This window comes from Mustela nigripes, chromosome 2 (genome assembly GCF_022355385.1).
Source record: "Mustela nigripes isolate SB6536 chromosome 2, MUSNIG.SB6536, whole genome shotgun sequence".
Taxonomy (NCBI): domain Eukaryota; kingdom Metazoa; phylum Chordata; class Mammalia; order Carnivora; family Mustelidae; genus Mustela; species Mustela nigripes.
In genome coordinates this window covers 45,029,701-45,055,329 of record NC_081558.1, presented here as the reverse complement: position 1 = coordinate 45,055,329, position 25,629 = coordinate 45,029,701, and the positions used below count along the sequence as shown (strand labels likewise).

The window sequence follows — 25,629 nt, the reverse complement described above, 5'->3', positions numbered from 1 at the left end:
GCAAAATTTAGTTAGAGAAAAGTGTCTGTGTAAATCTTCAAAGAAATATCGCGGGTCTCTAAGTCATGACAAACCTGCCTCAACTTTATAAGGAAACCAAAGAAGAAAGAAAACGGACAGCTACTAAACATGATAGCAGATGCTCCAAACAATTTGCTGCTAGTCAAAGTATCATAAGGAAATTATCATCATCATAGCCATTTGTTTGCCAGAACAGTGTACAAATACCCAGATAAAGAGCACATATGCTTTCGTGCTCACATGCCAGGGCAACACACCAACTTTGAAGATGATCACCAGAATGACATCAAATGAAGAGATTATCATGCTTGTTGTATCCACATTCCAGGACCTCCATTAACTCTCTGGACATCATCAGACACTGTGAAAAATGCTGAAGACAGGACAGTATGACCCTGAGCTGAGAAGATTAATAACCGGTGAATAACTAAACTAGCTCACTGATAGTTTGCTATGCTGATTTCTACAGCTATCTTAATGGATTATTTGAGTAGTTTATGGGGCATAGCCCAAAATATACTTCACTGAGGGACATGAAAGGTCTGAGCATAGCTTAGGTTAGTGAAATCTTGGGTTTAAAACACGATATGCTGTTTTCCCCTATTGCCTTCTGTTTTATAATTCTCCAGAGGCCAGAAATCACACAAGGCTAAGAACTGCTTTTGGGAACATCAGCACAAATTCCCACAGACACTGTAGGATTGTTTACCTCACAGGGTCACCCCAAGGCACACTGCTTAACTTGGAACAAGTAATATACGTGGGAGGAAGGGTACCAAGCTTCTGAGGGGCAATTCATTCTTCAAAAGGAGTCAGTAGAATTTACCAATAATTAAGAGATATGGATTCCAATACTCACAAAACAGTAACCATGAATCTGGAATCCCCATCATGTTAGTGGTTGGGTGTTATGCACACTCAAACCCTGTTTCTTTTACAAGCTCCGTCTAAAGGATCAGGGTTATATAGATAACCTAGCAATGGTAGCAAGTGGAACCTTAATAAATCATATAAATTACACAAGATTTGATTTCACAGGGCCTTCCCTTTTTATATTATTTAGGTATACAGAACTGCACACAAATAATTTACATGCAGGGAGAGTTTTACAAGAATTAAATAGTAAAAATGCAACAAAAATAATCATTATGATTATGTATCAGATATTGTCCTTGCTTCTTTCCATAAATTATCCCATTTCCTCTTCATAATAACTCTACTTGGATGCTGGGAACTTTCTAAAATGTCTTTAAACAGAAATTGTTTTTATTCAAAGGCTTAAGCCCATAAGAAAGAATAGTTGGGGAGTGGGGTGCCTGGATGGCTCAGTGGGTTAAAGCCTCTGCATTCGGCTCAGGTCATGGTCCCAGGGTCCTTGGGATCGAGCGCGGCATTGGGCTCTCTCCTCAGCAGGGAGCCTGCTTCTCCCCCTCTCTCTGCCTGCCTCTCTACTTACCTGTGATCTCTCTCTCTGTCAAATAAATAAAATCTTAAAAAAAAAAAAAAAGAAAAAAAGAAAGAATAGTTGGGAGGAATAGCCATTAAAATTTGGGATGTTGGAAGGAAGTATATGGTTAACAGACAAGAAGCACTGAATCCTGAGCCAGCAGTAGGAAAACACAAGAAGCAGTGGCCTTACTCTTTAGAATATTCCTCAAAGATTCAGGAATTGGTTGCATGAGGCACCACAGGAAGTAGAGGACATGGAGCACTGGATCAATGTTGTTTAGAATCAATTAAGTCCCCAGAACTTTTTTATTCTACGCAACCAGGTGACTAACCCTCCTTACCCCAAAAGTATACTGGGTTTTTTCTCTCCAAGAAGATAACCCAGAAAGGTCTCTGGGCCAGAGGAAACAGGTTCAAATGAACGTAGTAGGGATTTTGTAAATAGTTATGTAGGGAAGGGTAAGATTCCTAACTCACTTATCAATATGGCTTCTAGAACACTGGCAGTGAGAGCTCTGGTCTCAAGAAGGACATTAAATACTCTTTCTCTGGGGACTGTGATCAACCCAAAAAGAAAGACTTAAAAATACTGGAGTGTGCGCGGGTGCGTGTGTGTGTGTGTTGGGGGGATTCCCCAAGGAAGTGGGTTAGTCATATTGATTGCATAGTCAATAAACTTTACCCACAGGTTTATAGCTTCAAGTTAGCTTTTTAGTGCCTCTTCCTTCAGAATGAGCCAACAACCCAGAATCACTAGACATCTGAAGACAGCTTCTAACATAAAAGATCAAATCCAAAGTAAGTAAAGAAAATCTATCATTAATATTTTAGGAGAAATAAGAGATATTGAATTCATGCATTGACAAGAAAACAATACTACAAATAAGGAATATTCAGAGACTAAAAGAGAGTTCTTAGAAATTTGAGACATGATAATTGAGTGGTAGAGATTAAGTGGTATAAGACTAATGGGCTGGAGGCTGGCTTCTAAAAAAGGAGGAGGCTTTATGCACTGTCCCATGGAAACTAGCCATGGCCCAATGCTTAAAGCAATCAATCTATTCAACCCTAATACTTGGCCCCCAGCCCTAGACCATGCCAGGGACAGGTGTAGAAGTGCAATACTTCCCCAGCTGTGAACTCTGACATGCTGTTCCTGCCACTTGCTCACATGCCAGCAGCCACAGATTTGGTTTCTGGGTTGCAGATCACATCAAGAGAGAGGCTGTGGTTCCATAATCCTTCAGCTTGAAACCCTAAAGCCCAAGCTTCAGCACCACCTCTTGTAATCTTACAGTTGCTTTTAGATCTTTTAGTTGTTCCAGAATGTCATGGACAATAGGGGGCTTGTATTCCAACTACTGCTTTATTGTCGCCATGAATTTCTTCCTGGAAATGCTGCTTCAGCAGGTACAATGTGAGTATAGCCTGGTCATTTGTCTTTGTTTGCCTGGAAACAACTGAGATGAAAAGTAACTAGAAAAGAAAGCTTAGGAAAGTTCTAGAGTATAGAGCAAAACCACAGAGATAAAATATAGGAAGGATGGGGCATCTAGGTGGAAACGTTGGGTTAGGCATGTGACTCTTGGTTTAGCTCAGGTCATGTTCTGGGGGGTCATGAGTTGGAGCTCCGGGTGGAGCCCTCGTTGTGCCCCGCATTGGGCTCTGCGTTTAGAGGGGAGTTTACTTGGGACATTCTCTCCATCTACTGCTCTGCCTAGTGCTTATGGTCTCTCTCTTTCTAAAATCAATGAATCAATCTTTAAAAAAAAAATAGGAGGGATAAGAGATAAAATTATAGAACCACTATCTATATCTTATCTATAAAAAGAACAGGTTTAAAAAAGGAAATAAATAAATTCTCGGGGTGCCTGGGTGGCTCAGTGGGTTAAAGCCTCTGCCTTCGGCTCAGGTCACGATCCCAGGGTCCTGGGATCGAGCCCCACATCGGACTTTCTGCTCGGCAGGGAGCCTGCTTATCCCCACCCCCGGTCCCTCTCCACCTGCCTCTTTGCCTACTTGTGATCTCTCTCTCCTGTCAAAAGAAAAAAAAAATCTTAAAAAAATAAAAGAAAGAAATTCTCAACAAATACAACCCTCAATTTCCCAGAAAAGAAGGACATATGTTTCCAAATTAAATAGGCCTACACAGTATCAATCAGAAAATAGAAAATGAGATGAGACATAATTAATTAAACCTAATTAGACGTATCACAATATTATGATATTTCAGAACAATGCAGATGAATATCAATACATGTCTAGAGAGAGACAGAGAAAAACAAAAAGAAAAAGAGGTCATATATAAAGGAACAGAAATTAGAATTATTTCAAATTTAATAGAAATTTTGGAATTTGTAAGACAATGGATCAATTACCTCAAAATTCAGAAGTAAAATTCCTTTTAGCCTAAAATTCCATTCCCAACCAAACTATAATTAAGTGTGATAGTAAAAGAAAGAAACTTGGAGAGAAGCAAAGTGCTTTTCAGGAAACAACTGCAGGGTATGCTTCAAGAAATAAAGGAATAAACAAGTCCCCAACAAGAGAGAATCCAAAATAGGGAAGATTTGAGAGGAATTCTCAAGAAAATGGTGAAGATACATCCTAGACGGATATTTTATAGTATGTGATTAATAATATTTCTAAAAATTTGCAAATGGGTCAAAAGTTTGGGGTTTGAATCAGTGGTATATATATATAGAAACTAAGTAAACAAACAGAAATAAAAAAGATGTAGTAAAAAAGAAAAGCGAAGTAATTGTTTCATTGCTTACTCAGGAATAGCACTGCATAGTCATAATTATGTAATTAGGGATTAAAGTCTAATCAGAATTATGATGTATTTATATTAAGACGATGGGCATGTGTGAAAGAGAGTTGAAAGGCAAAAGACAATCCCTAAAACAGAAGAATCAAGAGAGATAAACATATTATTTAAAGATAAGATAATCAATACAAAACCAAGAGGGGGAAAAAAAACCGAGTCAAAGCGGTTGCCTCTAAGAAAGGGGAAAGGGGAGCAGGAGGGATTATGTTTCTCATACTAAGTCTTTTAGGACGATTTCTTTCTTCACTCTTTGTCTGCATAGAACTATGGAGAAAAGTTAAAATGGAGAGAACAGGGGAACATGATATTCCTATTTCAAAGATGAAGAAACTGAGGTTCAGAAAGTTTACAAAATGAGTAAGCAATACAAGGGAAGCTTGAACCTGGGTCTGTGGGTGCTCTTAACCGTGACAGTTCAGCGAGTTGCCTCTAGAAGGGGAAAGCCCTATCATTTTGCAGTGTCTCTATGTGTAAGGTCGTAAGCTTAGTACTCTACATAAAGCCACCTCACTGAAGACTCAGAGCAACTCCTAAAAGTGGGCACCATTCTCTTTTCACAAAGGCAAAGTCAGAAGCTTAGAGAGGAAGTGATGTCATCTGGCTTTGAAGGGAGGTTTCAAAGCCCACACTAAGGAGCCCACAGCTCTACCTATTTGAATCCTCCTAATCCTACTTAAGGAGTTGGGGGTGTTGTCAACTTTTATATAAGAATCCCAAAGTTTTCACCATGGAAAACCTGCTTCTTTGGCCTGATGTTATGAGTGTCCAAAAATTCAACTCTCATTTGTTTCCTTGGGAGGATCCGTGCAGGTAAACTGCTGGCCGACAGATTTCTCCCTCTGTCACCCAGTGCTCATTTGGGAGAATGGCAGTTTTCTGCTTGACTCGCTGCATCTCCAAATCGAGATTTCAGTATGAGGCAGTGGCATTTTCCCTAAACTGACAATGAAAAAGGATCTTGGCGTAGACAGAAAACTGTCTGTACTTGATTTAGATGATCTGTCCCAAGAATTAACAGCTCTCTTCTCCTAGTAGGAGCTATGATCTCAACCATGGATCTCTGCATACTATACATGGCCGAGTACTAAGCGATGGTTAGTTTATACCCTACAGGGCTTTCGGACCCAGAGGAGAATGATACCACAAACACATCATCAACTTGAAATATCCCACTTACTCAGCATGAGGACAGTAGGACTTCGGGTGGCCGTGTATCCTTGCTTCCTCAGGACAGTCCTGGTTTATTGGTTGTCCCAGTCTATCAATAGCATCCTGTTCACTCCAGTTTGGATGAAAAATTATATGACAGCCTAGTGGTACTTCATCATTTTGGTATGCTGGCACAGAATCTATTGTTTCCTCTACTCCTCTCCTGATCCCCTGTGAACGTATTTGTTACCAAGCCAGTCCTATGTAATGGAGGTGGATAAGGGAGGATCTTACCTCCTTGGTATTCTCTCTTTCTAAAGGGTATCATCCAGAAAACAAGCATGCAGTTTACCAACCTAATGTATTATTCTGCATACTGTTTTAAAACAAAGGCAACTTCACTTCCTAGACGCTTTAAATTAACCCAGGTTATTTGACAAATGACAGCACCCTTTCAGTCAGACATTATAGATTAACCACAGGCAGAGCCAGGTGACACCTTTTGTAGGCTATTGATTAAAAGGAGCTGATATCCATCTTTCTGAGCACAGAATAATCCGCTGGCATTACAGAAATGATGGCAATCTTACAGAGAAGGTTAATCAGATACATGGGAAATCATATCTGTTCTTTGATAAAGTACAAGTCACTCAGAGATCAATCATAGACCCCAGCTGCCCAAATCACCGTAGCTCAGAAAACAGAATTCAGGGCAGGCAGATACTGGTTTGTCAAAACCTAGGACAAAACAAGACATTCTGCAGGTTTGAACAGTTTTGCCTGCTGAGAGCATTGATTTGTGGGTTTTATAATACATGCACAATGGTAAACAACATAAATATAAGAAGTAGATATAAAGTAATGATTTACTTTGTCTGAAAAGAGAGTGACTAATCTCTCAGACCTCAGTGCTGCTACAGAAACACTGCTGGAGTTTTGGTACATTTTTAGGGAACCATAGTAGGATACAAAGTTAAGCAGTTTGAGGCACTTCTCTTGGATAAATGGTAGCTGAGGCAATGGGGTGCAGGCAGTGAAAGAAATAGAAACACAATGATATTGACTATCATTTAAAGGTATCTACTAAATGCCAGGGGCATTTACAGAGAGAATGGTGCTTTGCAGACAAAATTACAATTCTTGCATCACATAGGGTTTCCCATTTTATAAAGGAAGAAACGCAAACTGCTAAAGATTAATTTGTCCCAGATCACAGAGCTGCTCATAAGGGCCAGAGTTTGTATACAAATCCAAGCTGTAGGACACCAAAGCCCATACCCCTTTCACTGTGCCCCACTGAGAACCTCTATTTCCTCATGCTCTATTAACTTATTAATTTTCTCAGCTGTTACTTTAACAAGAATTGGCTGAGCTCCTTTGGGAGGCCACATGTTAATAGTAGAAAGAGGCATAGCCTATTGGGCCTTAGTTTGGATATGGAATTTCCCCTTAAGAGTTTCCTCTACAAAAGGAAGGGGCTTGAAGAGATGAGATCATCTCTTCCAAAATATTTAAGGGTTTTTCCAGTTGGGCCAATTTATGAATCAACTGAGAACAGGATGATTCTAATATGCTGCAAAAGGAGACCTGAATATGTAGTTCATTCGTTTGTTCACTCATTCATTCATTCTTCCACTCATGAGATAGTTTCAGAGCACCTAATATGTACAAGGGATGTGTTAAAGACTGTGGATATAGGTCAGCAGTTCTGATGTTCATAAAGGCTACATTCTTATTAGGCTTACAGGTAATGGATGCATATGTATGCAAAACAAACATAGCATGTTTAGATTTTGAAAGTATTACAGAAGAAATATATAAGGTACTGTAATAGAAAATAATAGAAAGACACTTCTTTTGATGGGATATTCAGAAATTTCTGAAGGGGCTTCTGGGGAGATCTGGTATCTGAAGGATGAGAAGGGAGTGAGGTGGTAGGAGGAGAGTTTTATAACATATAGAGAAAAATTATCCAGGTTCCTCATAGTATTATAATAGTATGAATATAATATGAAAGATTTAAAAAATTGCATGCACATGTATACACACACATCTATAGAGAAACACACCCTAATTCTGGAGGTACAAAGCCCACTGGCCAAAACAAACAAAAAAACAACTGAAAACAAATAGATACATAAATAAATGAAGCCCATGTGCCTTATTTTCTAAATTAGAAATTGGGGCGCAGAGACATTATGAGTTTGGTTCAAGTTCACCCAGGCTGACAAATGACCTAGGCCAAAGTGAAGGTTATTTAAGTGCAGCTGGAACAGCACCATAGCACTATGCCTTGCCTTGGTCAACATAACTGGTGGGATTTATATTATTCAGAGCCCAACACATCACTTCTGTTCCTCCTCGTGTCTCACAAAGATGGCTTCCAGGGAATCAACTCAACCTAGTGACACAGCCAGCAATGCTCGTTCCTGCTATAGGGTGGCTTAGAGCATTTCCTAGATAACTTTCTAGAGGTTTCAAGCCTTGAATTACCCATCTATATAGTAATGGTATTAATAATGATAACTAACATTCATAATATGCTTACAGCATAGACAAATACTGTACCAAGTACTCTTTATCTTAATTTTCTGACTGAGAGGAAAAGATAGAATCAGCACGTCAGAAAGACTTTATTTCTGAAGCCAAGTATGTGATGGCATAGGCAAGGGCATAACAAAATGAGTGCTGGTCTGTGCTAACTGATGTAAATACATGCTCTAATTTAGTCTTCCCCCAAGGTCTGTATAATAGGTCCTGTTGTACCCATTTTATAAGTTCACTTTGAATGGCTTGTAAGTGACAAAGGGATTTGAACCTGATTTGTCTATCTGCAAAGCCCATAGTTTCCCCCTGCAATGCATTAGTAGAGAAGGGAACAAGTGGATTATATTGGACATACCAGGAAACTTCTCTGTCCAAACACCTTGCTCTCAATATCCAGCATGGTGTCACAGGAATTGAGAGGAAGTGTGAGGCCACAGTGAGTGGAAGACTTAGGGAGGCACTATTGCCCAGTGACATCTTTGAGAGTAGATGTAAGGCTGTTACCACAGTAGAACCGGGATGGGGAGAAGCACCTAAGTAAGAATCATAAAGATGATGTTCCCCAAGAATATGCCATTCTCTAGAAATTATGATTCCTGAATCACAGCTGGTAAATTTACTTTATTCCTTCCTTTTCTTTTTCTTTCTTCCTTCTTTTTAGTGTGGGAAAGAGATCACTACTTATTTTATTTTTTTTCTTTTTAAGTTGGGATATAATTTGGGGCACCTGGATGGCTTAGTGCGTTAAAGCCTCTGCCTTTGGCTGGGGTCATGATCCCAGCGTCCTGGGATGGAGCCCCACATCAGGTTTTCTGCTCAGTGGGGAGCCTGTCTCCTCTTCTTTGCCTTTCTGCCTATTTGTGATCTCTATCTATGAAATTAAAAAAAAAATCTTTAAAAGCTGGGATATAATTCACATAACAAAGAATTCACCCTTTTAAGGCATCACTTTACTGGTTTTTGCATATTTACCATTTGCACAACCATTACCACTAAGTCCATAATGTGCCATGACTTCAAAAAGAAACTTGGTACTGATTAGGAGTCAGTCCCAATTCTCCTTTACGTCCATCCTCTGATTACAGGTGATCCATTTTCTGTTTTTATGAAGTTGCCTGTTGTAGACATTTCATATAAATGGAATCATATAATATGTAGCCTTTTGTGTCTGATTTCTTTCATTTAGCATGTTTTCAAGGTTCATTCAAGTATCACTAGGATTTATCAGTATTTTCTCTCTTTTTGAGTATAAATAATAATTCATTGTATGGCTACACCATTTTTGGCTTTTCCATTCATCAGCTGGTGGATATTTGGGTGGATTTCACTTTTGGCAATTAACAGTAATAAGGCTATGAACATTCATATACAAGTTTTAAATGCTTTCTGATAGATCTACATGGGACTCAGTTTTAAAGGCAGTATTTAAAACAAAATTTTATATACTAAAATTTGCCCTTAAAAATTCCACAGCAAGTTACCACTTTGGAATCAATATGTTATTCAAATAAGACAGTTTTATCTCTAGCTCTTTCTTTGGCTATCGGCCAGTAGAAGCGGCTGGCTTGTGTTTGGTGATCATACTGTAAAATCAACACGTCATCAGACACTGGAATCCCATTCAGTGTGGCAAGGTGATCACATTTTAAGAGGTACATGAAGAATGAGGTGCACTGAGCCCAGTGTCCTTTCAGATTCTTATCTCATAAGTACTTATGGATGAACTGGTTGGTTAAATTGTCTGCACCACTTAAATGGTAATTTTTCTTTTTCCTTCAGGGATCATAAACTGAATTCATGTAAAATAAATGTTCGTACAATACAAATCTGCACATGGAAGATTTCATCTCATTTTCTTTGGGAGCCTGAATAACAGTACCTTTGGATTTCTTTGTTGTTGTTGTTGAGTTAGAAAAAAAAAAAGACATTGGCATTTAAAGGGTTTTTATCTAATTAAGTATTTCTTCATCAAATCACAGAGCTTTAGAACTTAGAGATGTCTTAACTCTCTCTGTCCAAGATTCTTCATTTTATTGGTGAGAAAACTGGAGTCTGGAATGATAAGATCTACTTTGTGTTACACAGTTGGCTGATAATAGACCTGGGGCCAAAACCCAGGATGGCAGAACCTCAGGTCACTGTTCTTTCCACTAGACTGCAATCATTCCCATATTCACAAAATTCAGGAAAAGTAGGTCATACCTTCTCAAGTTTTATATTATTCATAACCTTTATAACCCAGCATGTTGTTACTGTTTTATTATTTCTCTCTCTTTTTTTTTGCACTACAATCCACCCCCTCCTCCCCAACCAGGCTGGCAGGGAGTCCGTGAAGATAAGTTAGGTAAGGGAAAGAGCTATTTTGTATCTAAATTATGGCTTTTCCTCTATTCCCAGAGCTTTCCCAAACAGACTAGTACACTAACAATTTCAGCTGAAAGATGGCACCCCGATCTTCTGGAACTAATGCTTAGCACAAATTTTGTCATTCAAACACACCGGTCAAATCAATTAAAAATATTCATGAAAATGAGAAAGTGAGTTTACGGGTATTTCATGACCACTATTTTAGTACCATTAATCCACATCCTCCCTATTTCTTTGGCAGTTGACAGGAATCCCCAGTCAGCAGCTGGAGAAAGCAGAGTCTTTTTAAAGACAGGACTAATTTGTTTCCTGGTGAGAGGTGACAACCTGCCTCAATTTGCTTCAGATTTCTCAAAGATAATGACTTGTGTTTTCTTGTCCCAATTAACCACTGGCTGCTCCTGAGAAGACTATGTCCATTCAGATAACTGAATTTCTCTTCCCACTGATAACCTTCTGGCATATATGTGGGAGTAAAATGTAGATTTAGAACAGAATCATGTACAGAATTATAAATAGGATGACTAGAAACACTGCATTTTCATCCTCTTTTTCTCATATCTCCATCATATTCAGTTTGCATCTACTTAATAATTTAATTGAAAATAATCGAAAGGCCAGCCTTTTCCACAGAGCGATAAGACCCACTTAATACTGTATGTCAAGTGCTTACAGAGGGCCTGATAGTATCACATGTGATATGAAGATATGAGACAATAAGGAATAATGAGGCCTGGGGTCAGTTTAAAGAATACATGACTCCCTCTTCTAACGGTACTCTGATTCAGAAGTTTTAAACATACTAAACATACTTAGAAACAAAACAAATCTCTGGTTTCAAGTCAAATTAGCCATGAGAGCCACCACATTGCAACCTGTGGTCTACAGCTGACATTGGAACACGGTGGATCCTTCCTGCTATTCCTCTCAACCTCCCTCCCTCCACCTTATTCAAAGGGGAGTTTGGAGGTAGAGGGAGAATTCATGGCTCCATGCCATTCTTTCTCCTGGAAGTGTGAAATAAGCACATAGAATGGGTTGATTCTCCCATTCTGTAAGTTTTGTAGGGACAGAGACTTAAGGCTGTACAGTGATCCAAGTCTACCAAACCTGGAGTTCAGCACTAGGGAACTGGCGATGGCTGTGTACCTAGCCACATTCTATCAGCTCCACCATGATAAAGCTGACATTCAGTTGCCATCTGCCTGACCTGACTTCCCTAAGAGGTGTAAACCTCAGGCAGCAGACAAAGGTATTGTTTATTGAACTTCTCAAATTCCAACATATAATAGAGGTTCCTTTAGTGGAATGTGTTTTAAGAATATACTATCCATAATTATCAGAATAACCTTTTCAACCCATACTGCATTACAGATTATGAATAAATTCAGACTGGAAGAAAAAAATCAGAAAGAGTCTGCAATGAGAAACATTAAGTCAGGGCACGTGGGTGGCTCAGTTGTTAAGTGTCTGCCCTGGGCTCAGGTCATGATGCCAGGGTCCTGGGATGAAGACCCGCATTGGCGGGAAGCCTGTTTCTCCCTCTCCCTATGCTTGTGTTCCCTCTCTTTCTGTGTCTCTCTCTGTCAAATAAATAAATAAAACCTTAAAAAAAAAAAAGAAAAGAAAAGAAAAATTAAGTCAATGTGATAGAATTCTACCTTGGGGCATGCTTTTGCTCAGGAGTAGAAAAACAAAGGGCAGAAATAAGTCTTTAAAACCACAAAACTGCAGAATGAGAACATTTCAGAGTTGGGAGGTTCATATGGGTTATTACTGAGGTCACCCAAGTGGGCTGTGAGAATGCGAAAATAACTAGAAAATGCCCCTTACAGGCAGGCCACTCAGACCACACACACCCATCTGATGCCTGTGTTCTTTTTGCAGTGTTTCCCCAGAAAATAGGTCCAGTCTGAAACTGATCATTACCAATAATGGAAAAATCGCTACTTTTATCTTTTGCATGGTTTAATGATTTGAAACCTTTTCTTTTTCTTGAACATACAACAATATCTTCTGCTTTAATGCTTACCACCCACCTCTTCTGGTATTGCTCCCTGCTGTCACCTAGAGTTTGCTGGCTAACTCCAGTTAGAGTTTGCTGGTGTTTGAAAACACCACCTATCCCTCTCATCCCCCCTTCACCAGTCCTGTTCTGTAGCCTCAACAGCTTCAAGCTACAGTTTCCTTAGCTGTGCCTCGTGCCATCAGCCCAGATGTCTTCCTCTAGGCTGATTTCAAATTTTGTCAGTCTTAAAATAAAAACATAGTCCTTTCCCAGTATTTCATCATTACTACTGTAGTTTTTTCCCTCTCATATTTTGGATACTCTATTACATTATAGATTTAATTTGCCTAAGAAAAAAGAAAAAAAAAAAAAGACTATCGCTGACTCAGCAACAATCTTATAATCAACTAAAACTGTTTTTTTTTTTTTTTAAAAAGATTTTATTTATTTATTTATTTATTTGAGAGAGAGAGTTAGCTCAGGGAGCAGGGAGGGGACAGAGGAAGAGGGAAAGCATCTCAAGCAGATTTTGCATTGAGCTTGGAGCCTAATGCCCTGGCTCTATCTAGAGACCCTGAGATCATGACCTGAGCTGAAATCAACAGTCAGACACTCAACCAACTCAGCCACTACGGGCCCCAGTCAACTAAAACTTTTAACACACAACCTAACTCTGAAATTTGACTCTCTCATCCTGATTTGCGGGCCCAACTGCAAATCTCTTTTTTCTTTTTTAATTTAACTTAATGTAATTTTTGTGTGTGTGTGTGTTCCAAAATTCATTGTTTATGTACCTCATGCAGTGCTCTATGCAATATATGCCCTCCTTATCTTTACATTCGCCACTACTAAGTTAGGCTTGTTACATTCATATGATTCATATGATGATCTTTTTATGGTAATCCATATGATGATCTTTTTATGGTAATTCTGAATACTGATTCTATCATTTCATCTATTCCCTAATAACTCATGTGATCAGAACATGATTCGTAACATCATGTGTTACTGATAAGAAATTTCAGTAAGAACAGGTTGAGGAAAGAGGGCAGAGGGATGGCTGGCGATCTCCCTTCCAGGCTGACATGAATCCCCTAATCACCATGATGGGGGTGAGACATGGTAACCAATCCTCTAAACATTCCCTCAGGTTTCTCTTTCTACCTTGCCCACAAAGGTATCACAAGAGATTTTCCTTTTTAAAGGAGTCTTGCATTTGTTATTTTGACTAGCAGGAGAAAGGAACATATTTATAAGAAAATAAAGCTAGATCTTTTTTTTTTTTAAGATTTTATTTATTTATTTGATAGAGATCACAAATAGGCAGAGAGGCAGGCAGAGAGAGAGGGGGAAGCAGGCTCCCTGCTGAACAGAGAGACTGACGTGGGGCTCAGTCTCAGGACCCCTGGATCATGACCTGAGTGGAAGGCAGAGGCTTTAACCCACTGCGCCACCCAGGTGCCCCAAGCTAGATCTTATTTTTGATCAAAATTCTATGTTGGTGGAAATATATTAATAAAAAAAAGAAGTTACAAAAGAGTGTATACAGTAGGATTTTTTTTTTTTTTGTGATGAGGATATCTATTTACAGATTTGAAGACAGATAAACAACTGACCCTTGAACAACATGAGTGAACTGTGTGGGTTCACTTCCAATATTTTTTTGATAAATACAGAACAGTACTGTAAAGGATTTCCTCTTCCTATGATTTTCTTTCTTTCTTTCTTTCTTTCTTTTTTTTTAAGATTTTACATATTTATTTGACAGAAATCACAAGTAGGCAGAGAGACAGGCAGAGGGGGTGGGGGAGAAGCAGGAACCCTGCTGAGCAGAGAGCCAGATGAGGGGCTTGATCTCAGGACTCTGGGATCATGGCTTGAGCAGAAGGCAGAGGCTTTAACCCACTAAGCCACCCAGGTGCCCTTCCTATGATTTTCTTAATAATACTTCCTTTTCTCTAGCTTACTTTAAGAATATAATATACAGTACATATAACATGCAAAAGGTGTGTTAATTGCCTTTGTTATCAGTAAGATTTTGGTCAGCAGTAGGCTATTAAGTCTTGGGGAAGTTAAAAGTTTTATGTGGGGATGCCTGGGTGGCTCAGTTGGTTTAGAGGCTGCCTTCAGCTCAGGTCATGATCCCAGGGTCTTGGGATTGAGTTCCACATCAGGCTCTTTGCTTAGCAGGGAGCCTGCTTCTCTCTCTGCCTGCTGATTGTTCTCTCTCCTTCTGACAAATAAATAAATAAAATCTTTACCAAAAAAGTTATATGTGGATTTTTGACTGCACAGAACTTGGTGGCCTTAATCCCTGCATTGTTCAAGGGCCAAATATAGATTTAAATATACATGTGTATACACACACATACACCACACATGCCTAGATGTCATTCTGGGAAAAAATGTAAAAAATATTTAAGCGACTCTCTGTGAATGAGATAATCTTTTTTCCTAATATTTCTATAAATAACATGGATTATCCCACACTTGAAAAAGAATTTAAGAAATCCTATGCTTGTGATAACTACTTTCCCTTCTAAATCCTCTTAGAAGATGGAAAATTTCCCTTAATATTGGTATCAAGATCATGTAGGTATAACTGAGGGAATGTGTTTTCTTTCCATTAAAAAGAAAACCAAAATATTTCCTCCCTTTTGTCCACAGTTCCTAAAATATGGTCAAGAGTGTTTCAGGGACCTCTTCTCTGGATGTGTTCCCATTTCACCTTTCTGCTCAGTTTTCCTTAAACACACTGGGAGCTTTTATGCCTTTTGGCTATTAGATAAATTTCTTTTGTCTGATACTACCTTTATATTTTTTTAACCTGGTGAGCTCTTCTTCATTTCTTAGCTCCCAGTTCAATTATCACTTTTATTGCCCCAGTGAATTCCCTCTTCATTCCTTCCTTTTTGTTCCTTCTATATATATATATATATATATATATCTTAAAAGATTTTATTTATTTGACACAGAGAGAGAACACAAAGTTAGGGGAATGGGAAAGGGAGAAGCAGGGTTCCCACTGAGCAGGGAGCCCAATGCAGGGCTCAATCCCATGACTCTGGGATCATGACCTGAGCTGAAGGCAGATGCTTAACAACTGAACCACCCAGGCTCATGTTTCTTCTACATTTTCAACAAAGCTCTATCTCTATGCCTATCAAGATCCATTCTTAAACTGTGAGCTTTTAGGCTTGCAACCAGGCATTCCTGGAGGACGTACTAAAACAGGAAATTCCTAGGTTGCACCTTTGGAGATTTTTGTTCATCAGAGCAGGGTGGTTCATGGCCCATGGTGCCATATAGGGAGGGTGACAACTATGTCATTTGTATCTTTTGACTATTCTCTCATATTTGGACTGTATCAGAATGTCTTCTTATCAACTATACTGGTCTTTAAAATTATACTTAATTTTCTTTGCCTTACCCATCAAGAGGTGGGTACTTATATTGTAGACAAAGCCAACAGAGACATATACATGTTATATTGGAAGGCATATAGGCTAGCCTCATGAAAGTAGATATGGAAGAGTAGGCACCTCTGATTAGACCTTTTGGATCCCACTCTTCTGGGAAAAATCCAAGCTGGACTTATAAGGAGTTCTACTTTTGAAGAGACAGAAAGGGAGGGGGGAGTTAATATGACAATAGGTGACATGTTTTCGAGTATGGGAAACTTTCAAAGTCAATATTGCTAATATTCATTTAATAACATGTCTTGCACTTTTGCACAGTGATTATAGAACTGCTAGAAGGCTATGTAAAAAGCCACTATGGTCTAAATGTTCTGCTTACATTTCTTCTCCTATAACCAGTAACCTACTTTTGGCTCTTCAAATGGCTGCATAAAAGAGACAACCATTTTAACCTTTTAGAAATGAATCTTGCTAGAGTAAATCAGAGAGAAATGATGGAAATGTTAATTAACTTGCCTTCATCTTGGTCAGATTCTGTATTTAACCTAAAGGCCTACAGTCTTTTGGGAGGTTTTCTTAGATGTGATTGCCTATGACAGCCAGAGAAATTCAATTATGGTTTGGTGGCGTTAATCCTTTGGGAGAGCAAAACCCCCCCTCCTGCCTCTGGCGCAGGAAACAAACGCCAAGAAAGGAAGGTGAAATCATTCATGAATTTTCCTGACAGATCTCTTTTCTGGTTCCGGATTGGTAATAGATGAAACCTTCCTTTTCGGCGCTGGAACCAAGCATTTGCTTCCCCCACAGGACCACCTCTAAAATAAAAGGAGATGGAGGATTTAAAAAACAGACACACACAGACACACAGACAGACACACAGACACACACCCCCCTCTGCTCTTGAGAGAGACTGACCATCCAATGCTAATCTGCATGACAAAACATCATTCTCAAACCACAGGAAGTTCTGATATTGAGGAACAGAAGATAAAAGTGCTTAATCTTACTTTCCTTTTTATTTATTACACAATTACCCATTTAAAATCTATTTCAGCTTTGGAAATTATAAAAAAGAAAACATACCATAGCTGAAAACAGACCACATTGATCTTTAAACATTTTATGAACTGAAAAGCTCAACATAAACCACTTCTTTCCTTTAGCAGGGAAAGAGCTCTATGGCAAGATATAAGATGATAGATGTAACCTAAAACTATATGCATGAGAGAGAGATGGGTTCTTATTTATGTATTTGAAAAATATATAACTGTAATAACGCTGGGGCTGTGTTCAGTAGTGGTAGCAGAGGTAGGCCAGAGATCTATGCTTTTTAATATCAACTTCCTCTCGAGTAAGAATTTTATCACATTAATAGCTAAATCATACTGATTGTAAAAGAGCTGAAATGAGGCAATTAGTACGGCCGATGACAGCCATGAAGAATGAAACGTGAGGTTTTCAGTGCAAGCCAGATGGATATCTTCAATATACTTCTTATTATCTGCTTGTGGTAATAAGTTCAATTAAACTGAATCAGTACAACACAAGTCTGTTTGAATTGCTGGAAAAGAAATTAATTATGTGCTTCACATTTAATGAAGCCAGAGTCATATTCTGTTTGCCTTTATTGTTTGTTTGTTTTATTTATTTTGATTGGTAAGTATTCATTAGGAACTAAACCATTTATTTCATTCTATAGTAGAGTTTTTTCTTTAAAAGACAATTTTGGATTCAAAAGGTTAAATATCACTAGTAATAAGGTTTTATTTATTCTAGAATATCTGGGGGAGAATTAGAAAATCAAATCTACCACCTAGATGATTTTGACTACAATATCTTACTATGCTGTAGAATTCTGACCTGGTGTTTTTAATTTGAGATATTATACATGTAAGACTAACAAGGAGAATTTACCAGTACTCATATCCCCATTTCTAGAATCAGCAGTCTCTAACATTTTTTCTAGCCTTCTCCCCTCTGAATATATATTAAAATTTTACCCAAATAAAATACTACCAACACAGGTTAGGTCCTCCCATATAAGGTCACTCCAGATTCCCTCCCCTCACAAATACTATCATGAGTTGATGTTTATACTGAGCATGTATTTTTTTTTAAAGATTTTATTTATTTATTTGATAGTAGGTAGAGAGGCAGGCAGAGAGAGAGGAGGAAGCAGGCTTCCCGCTAAGCAGAGAGCCTGATGCGGAGCTTGATCCCAGGACCCTGAGGTCGTGACCTGAGCCAAAGGCAGAGGCTTAACGCACTGAGCCACCCAGGTGCCCCTGAGCATGTATTTTTATTTCTAAACTTTATATGGTATTATTTTCTATTACTAATTTTATGTTAAATATAATTATATGCATTAAATGAAATAATGGTTTTTGCGTTATTTTTTATTTTGCTTATGTATTTGTTTTTCACTACAAAAAACAACATAATGAACATCTTTGCAAGTCTACCTCAAAACACCTGGAATTTCCTCTGGAGTGGACACCCAGAAATGGAATTGATGTGCCAAGGAAGCATCTCTTTTGCAATGATATTCTCTCTGCAGTGTCTACTCTAGTTTGTATTCCTACTTACAGTGAGTGTTTGAGTATTCTCTTCACACTCTCATTAACAAAAGGTTTTGTTGATGTTTATCTTTTGCCAATTTCATATGTAAAAAATCCCATCACACTGGTATTTACATTTGCATTTCTCTGATTACTAGTGAAATTGAGATTTTTTTCGAAGTCTCGTTGGCCAACAGTGTGTCTTTTATACCAAAATCAAGTATGTGAAGCCTGCCTCAGTATAGATGTCTGCCTGCGAAAGGGCAGAGTTGGCATGGAAATTACTTCCTCCCTCTATCAAGGATGAAGAAATGATGGCAGGATGGAGTCAGAGTAGACTGTCATGGTACGCAATCTTTTTTTTTTCTTTTCTTTTCTTTCAGTTTTTGACATAATGTTCAGTGGCATTCTTCACAAACTTAAACCTTAACATTATAAAAGGTGAGAAGCTCTTTTACAAAAAGTATTGGACAAAAGGGGGAGTTATTCTATCCGTGACTGATGTTGCTAAAGGCACACTATTTGCTAAGTCTATGTGACTCTCATTAGGGCTCAAAGGAATGTCAGGGGAAATAATTATGCTCTCTTTCATCAAGATCTTGGCTTCATGTCTTCACAGAAAGAGTTCCAGGTTATGTTATGCTCTGTGAATACAGGAAGAACAAGAGATACACTTATCTAACATTTCTTTAGGGTTCTCCTTAGTTAACTGTTGCCAGCTCCATTGTGGCAGGTCTCAGACCTAACAGGATCTACTATTGAAATATTCTGGTCATTGTCCTTCTACCCAGGGACCTAACATAATTAGCATTTAGCACTTTTAACAACAAACTTTTCCTACTCTATGTGCCTTGGGTCAGAATTTGCGTTAATCCTATTAGAAAGATCCTTAATTATTGCCTAGAAATAATTGGTTCCAGTGGAAGACACCTAATTAGGTTGAAATGTATTCTGTTATAAGGGCCCAATGTTAAAAGCCTTTGTTGTGGGTTAGCAGCCAAATGTCATTGCTGGTTACTGATTTCTGATTGATCCCCAGTCAAATATGGATAAAGCCTTGAATAATTTTACATAGAAGATGTGGGCTGTTTTAAACTCATTTTCAAAAAAGGTTCCAATTGAGAAGACTCTACATTATTGTATCGGTCATGCTATGCATGGATAGGTTGATATTCCTCAAGGTCCTACAGTTAAAACAGAAGTATTTTATAGGGCACACTACAGATAATGCTGTAAAACTTGTTAGTCTTGGTCCATTATATGTATGCATTCTCTTCTTCTAAATGTAAATAAACTCTTGATGGGATGGACAGTGAGCATTCTGGCAATGAAGAGAGCAATTAAACCCTGAGTAAAGTCACAGGAGCATCTTTACTTTGCAGGAATGGAGAATGAGAATACAAAAGAATTTCTTGTTATAAATATATAAGGTCTTAGTTAAATGCTACCGAGATTCTTTTTTTTTCTATCAAGATAAAGTACAATGTTTTTCTTATTATAAAAGTAATTCTGTGTACCGAATAGACAAAATTTAATCTTTTTACTTACTTTTAAATTTTTAAAAATTATTTTATTATGAAATCTTCTAAAACCCAAATGAAAACAGGGTAACATGTGCACCTAGGACAACTTAAAAAGAAAAAACAAAACAAAACAAAACAGTGAAAGAACAACCTGCAATCAGAGAGATGTGTAAACTAAATGTGAACAGTTCAACTGATTTAGGCTGGTGACAGTGAAAAGTTCAGGAAGAGATAAATATCTTGATAAACTCCAGTTGACACGTTTTGTGCTTTAGGAGTCTCCCTGGCCTAATAGTTGGTTCTAGCAGTGTGAGGCGTCCTCATTCCTACAGAAGCTGACTGAATATGCTGTTCTAGTGTCTGCCAAGTATTTTTTTCTCCTTTCTCCCAATCAATGATCTGACTGCCCAATAGGTCAACCCTTTTGATACCGGGGTGAGGCTAAGGTCTTGTGAAAGACATATCCCCACCAATTTCAGCTTGTAATCAGACTCAAGGAGATGTCGAAATTCCCTGTTCTGTATAACCTGGCTAAGCTACACCTTGGATCACATTTTGGAGATCTGTCTGGGAAAGGAAAAAGGTCAAAAAAGAGAGGATCAGTAAGTTTTTGTTCTTGTTTTTGCTTCTCTGGAAAGGAATAAATAACAAATATTTTAGGTTTTGCTGGTCAAGAAGCAACACTGAGGATATTATGTAGGTTGTTGCATCTTCGATGGTCTTTGTCATGATTATTCGATTCAGCTATTGGGTAAAAACAACCACAGTCAGTAGGTAAACAAATGACATGGCTGTGTTCCACTGAGACCTTGTTTATGCACCCTTAAATGCAAATATCGTAACATTTTCACATGTCTGAAATTATTATTATTCTTTTTGTTTATCATCCAATTAAACATATAGAAACCATTCTTAGCTCCTGGGCTATAAAAAAATAGGGGGTTAGTTGGCTTTGGCCCATAGTTGGCCAACTCCCCAAAATATAGTGTATATCAGGATCAAGTAGGGTGTTTATTAAAAATATTTATTTGGGGAGGTGCCTGGGTGACACAACTCTTGATATCAGTTCAGGTCATGATCTCCAGGGTTGTGAGATCAGGCCCGGTGTGGGGCTCCTGGCAGTCCATGCTGGGCATGGAGTCTGCTTGAGATTCTCTCCCTCTGCCCCTCCCCCAACTTGTACTCTCTCTCTCGAATAAATAAATAACTCTTTAAAAACTTTTTATTTTTCAGGGCTTATCCTTAAAGATTTAGATTAGGTTAGGGCACTGGAAATCTGTATTTCTGTTAAGCATTCTATTGAACTTTCACTTGCTATGTGTACAAAGTTCTCTTATGTAGGGCAGGGTTTCTCACTGTATCATCTGGAATCACCAGCCACAGACTTACCCATGGTCATTTTGGTTGTGGTTCAACAAGACAACTATGACGATAACATCCATAGCTTAAAGCTCTGCATTTCATTTTCAGCCCTGGAGGGGATCAACAGAAGCTAGGGTTGCTATTACCATAGTTATCTTGCTGAACTACATTTAAGACAAATACTCCAAGTTGCTCTTTTTTGGGAGTACTACTTTAAAATAGCTGTCATATGAAAACTGTACAGCAAGGATGCTATGTCATTCGAAATGGCATGCCTTTTACTCTGCTATAGAGATAAAAATGAATTAGTAAGTACAATATTGCATGTAGATGCAGCCTGCCCTCCATATAGTTCTTAATGATGTCGACAATTGCTAAAGCTCATCTTCATTGAAAGGTCAAATATTATGCTTTCTGGTAGGACTCAGGGGTCTGACATGAGAACTGTACTTGCTTCAAATCAAACAGCACACCAAATCCCAAATATACTATACCTAGTTTAAAAAATAAAATCAGTGAAATTTAGAAATTCAGATGATGGGATGGTAATCAAGAGCCCCCTGGGCACCTGTCAGAATTCTGCAGTTTGGAATCTTGCTCATGCATAATCTGAATATTTATCCATTTTATGGTTGCCTGACAGAGATTTATTTTAAACCTCCTGTACCTGCTGTAGTAGATTTATCCCTTCCTTCTCCTCCCCCATACTTACTGACCCTGTGTTTGACACTATCTTTGGCCTGCCTTCAAAACATGGTGGTGGGGTGAGGAGGAAGAGCATTGGATTTTAGAAGCGTTGTTAATGACAGAATGATTATAAAAAGGTTAGAAAAGACGTGTTCTGATGTCTGACCTTCACGGTGTTTTAATCCTATGTATGAGGAGATCAAAATGAATACAAGCACATTTTAAGGTTAGAGAACACCTTCTCTGATAAATTAGTCCCTTTGTAGATCTCAAAATTGAATTAAAATACAGTGCTCAGTCATATTTCAGGCTAAACTGTTACATTTACATTAAAGGTACAGGGCTGAAGCATTATGATGTGCGATTCAGTACTTGGCACAGTTCACGTGGAGTTCAGAATGGTTTTCTCTGCCTTTATCGTGCTTTATGGGGCAGATTTCTAAATTGCATTTCTCAGTTTATGTTAATGTCCTTCACAGAGACCTGGTGGTCTGGATGCCCTATGCACACACGTGTTCTTCCCATTAATGTTAATGGGACTCAGAACCAAGCAACGGCAGATAAATGTTCTCTCCAATACCTTCTGACCTTCCCGGAAGTAACAGGATTGCTAACTTCTGTGAACATATGGATCAGATAAAACTCATATTTCTTTCCCCCACCCCCATCTCACCTATAAGAATAATAAAAGAATCAGAGAACCTCTGTACAAAACCCGACTGCAATAGAATACCATCAGGCAAGCCCAGAAAGAGCACTACTTCTAAATAAATGAACTCCTCCCAGCAGGAACCATTGTACTACGACCTTGGGGCTCCTGCCTACAGGTCTCTGCCTTCTTTCTCTTCCTGCCCTGGTCTTTTTCTTTCCCCATCTATTAGGAAATTTCAGTTTTGAAGTATTCCATGTGTCTCAGCAAAACAGGTGATCCTGTCATATGTCCTTCTAAGTCCTGTCCATAAGTATGCTAAAACTCTCCTGAAAAATAAGTATGCTTAAACTCTCCTGAAAAATGCCATTACATCATGTTTCCCAATCTTCATATCCCATCTTTATGATTTTGCATATCCTCGTATAATAATTCATACTTAATATTTTTCTTTATATTGACTCACTTCTTAAATATATATATATATATATATTTAAAGATTTTATTTATTTATTTGACAGACAGAGATTACAAGTAGGCAGAGAGGCAGGCAGAGAGAGAGGAAGCAGGCTCCCTGCTGAGCAGAGAGCCCGATGTGGAGCTTGATCCCAGGACCCTGGGATCATGACCTGAGCCGAAGGCAGAGGCTTTAACCCTCTGAGCCACCCAGGTGCCGCTTAAATATATTTTAAAAGATTTTTTTAATCATTGCCATGAATGGAAAACTAGACTTAATACACATTTTAAGAAGCAAATAAATTACTAAAATTGAAAAAAAAACAGTAAAACTATGCCTTATACTATACTTGGATAATCACCATTTACATTTCACTAGAAATCTAGAAATAAAGTATTTTAATTTCTTAAAATAGCTAGAAGTCCCTACCTCAACAACTTTCATATTTACCTAAAACATGGGGTGACCACTGCATATTTCATTATTGATAGATGACAAGTTCTGTGCCATCATTCAGTACAAGACGAGCAGCAGAGACTCATCTGGATTGTCAGTCTCCGGACTGCCCATATTGCTGGGATATGAACTCTGATAGGAATCAGAGGATATTCCTTTCTGTCCACTATCTTTTCAAAGAATGAACTGATTGATTGATTGATTGATTGAGAGAGAGAGAGAGCGCATGCACAAAATGAGGGCCAGGAGGGTGGACAGAGAGAGAGAGAACTCCAAACAGGCTCCATGCTCAGCTCAGCACAGAACACTCAGCTTAGTGCAGAGCCCTACATGGGTCTTGATCTCACATCCCTAAGATCATGACCTGAGCTGAAATCAAGAGTTAGCTGCTTCACCGACCGAGCTACCTAGGAGCTCCCTCTGTCCTCCATCTTGAGAACTAAGGAAATCCTTATGAGAAGGAGGCTGATCAAACACAGGATATAACTTGTAACTACATGCAAAAATACCTCACTTTCTGCAATACGGAACAGCAAAAAAAGGTTTTTAGGCTTAGGTGTTTATAATCTTTCACACTCTTGAGCTTTTTTTCTTTGGTGGCAGGCTCACTCCTTTTTGCTAATAACTCTAATAGGTCAGCGATGGCAACTTCATAAATGTTCATTTCAATAAGATTTAGAATGTATGTTTAGCCATTTTATTAAAATACAAACAACTACAACCAAAAAACTACTAATACTTCCTAAGTGCCAGGCACTATGTTAAGCACTTATGGTGGATTATCGCAGTCATCAAAACAACCCAAAGCAGTTGGCATACTATTATCCCCACACAGGTAAATTGTCTAGTTGAAGGTCACAGAGCTAGTAAGTGACAGAAATGAGATTCAAAGCCGGATCTTTCTGCCTCACACTCAGTCTCTTGATCACTACCTAAGACTGCTGCCTAGTAGTCTCTTTTATCTCCATAACTAGCAAATAATCTATAATTAGGTACCAGCTTTGCCATTAACAACTCTGAAACCTTGGGACTCCTCCTGATCCTAGCTGATCACTGTTTCCTTTTGCAGCCGAGAAAGCCACACGTTAGCAAAGACCTCTAGCTGAAATTTTGATTTACAAATACTATTGAACCTCTTTTTTCCTCTGCACTGTGAGATAGAGTAAACACATAGTCCTATGCCCATGCTATCGCTCTGAGTGATTCATTAACTGACTGAGGTAAGTGGAGTTAATCTAAATACAAATTTACTTCTAACTTTTGGCCTTCCATTTTTTTTTACATGCATAGATGTTGTTTATAATAAAAAGTCTTATCCAAATGATAGTATTTTTCCACCTTCCAATGACCCCAAAATATGCAATGAGGTAATTTTTGGCTTTCTTCTTTAAAATAAAATTGGGATAGATAAAATAGATATTTTTGTTTTTCGTAGGTTCTCTTATTTCTGAGAGAGAGCTACAAATAAATGGGCAATTAGGAAATAATATGATGTGGTCATCTATATCAGTTATAGAAAAATATCTATTTTGTATAAATCTATTATTTTAAAAAAGCAGCTGAATTAACAAGATTTCCTGGTGCAGTAAACAGAACCAGCCAAGCAGAATGCACAATCAGGATTCCTGGGTCAACATCTGTCTTCTACTACTGGTGACCTTGAGAATGTCACCAACCTGAGTCTTATCCTCCTCAGTCAGATCACTCATTGCCAAGATCACTTCAACTCAAAAACTCTACAACTCCTCAAGACAGAAAGTAATAGAAATGCAAATAAAATGTAAATTAAAGTCTCATCCCTTGCATTTTAGTGCTTTCAGCCCATCCCATCAACCTGGTGTTAAGAACAGACTCATATCATGTGCTGTGCTAACAGCAATAAAGGAATTTCTGTCATATACTATAAAGCACCCAGACTAAGGTATGTGGAAAATTTTATTTCCTTAAGACGGAGAAGGTTGGCAGGGTGACTAAAGCAAAGCACAGAGATGATCAAATCCCTTTACTGGTGTAATAATCCATATCCGTATCTCTGAATAACCAGGGCAGCTCTTTTAAAAATAGCCAATGTCATTGTTTAAACAATGTTTGCTAAAAATAGTATTCAAGTCATGGGTTTTTAATTTGTTAGCACAGTGTTCCTAGAC

General features: G+C 38.3%; 1 protein-coding gene across 7 annotated transcripts in view; it reads right to left on the bottom strand.

Moving 5' to 3' along the window:
- Positions 1 to 25,629, bottom strand: part of LOC132011507 (contactin-4) — a 941,143-nt gene that overhangs the window by 63,962 nt on the left and 851,552 nt on the right. The gene's annotated exons all lie outside the window — the stretch shown is intronic.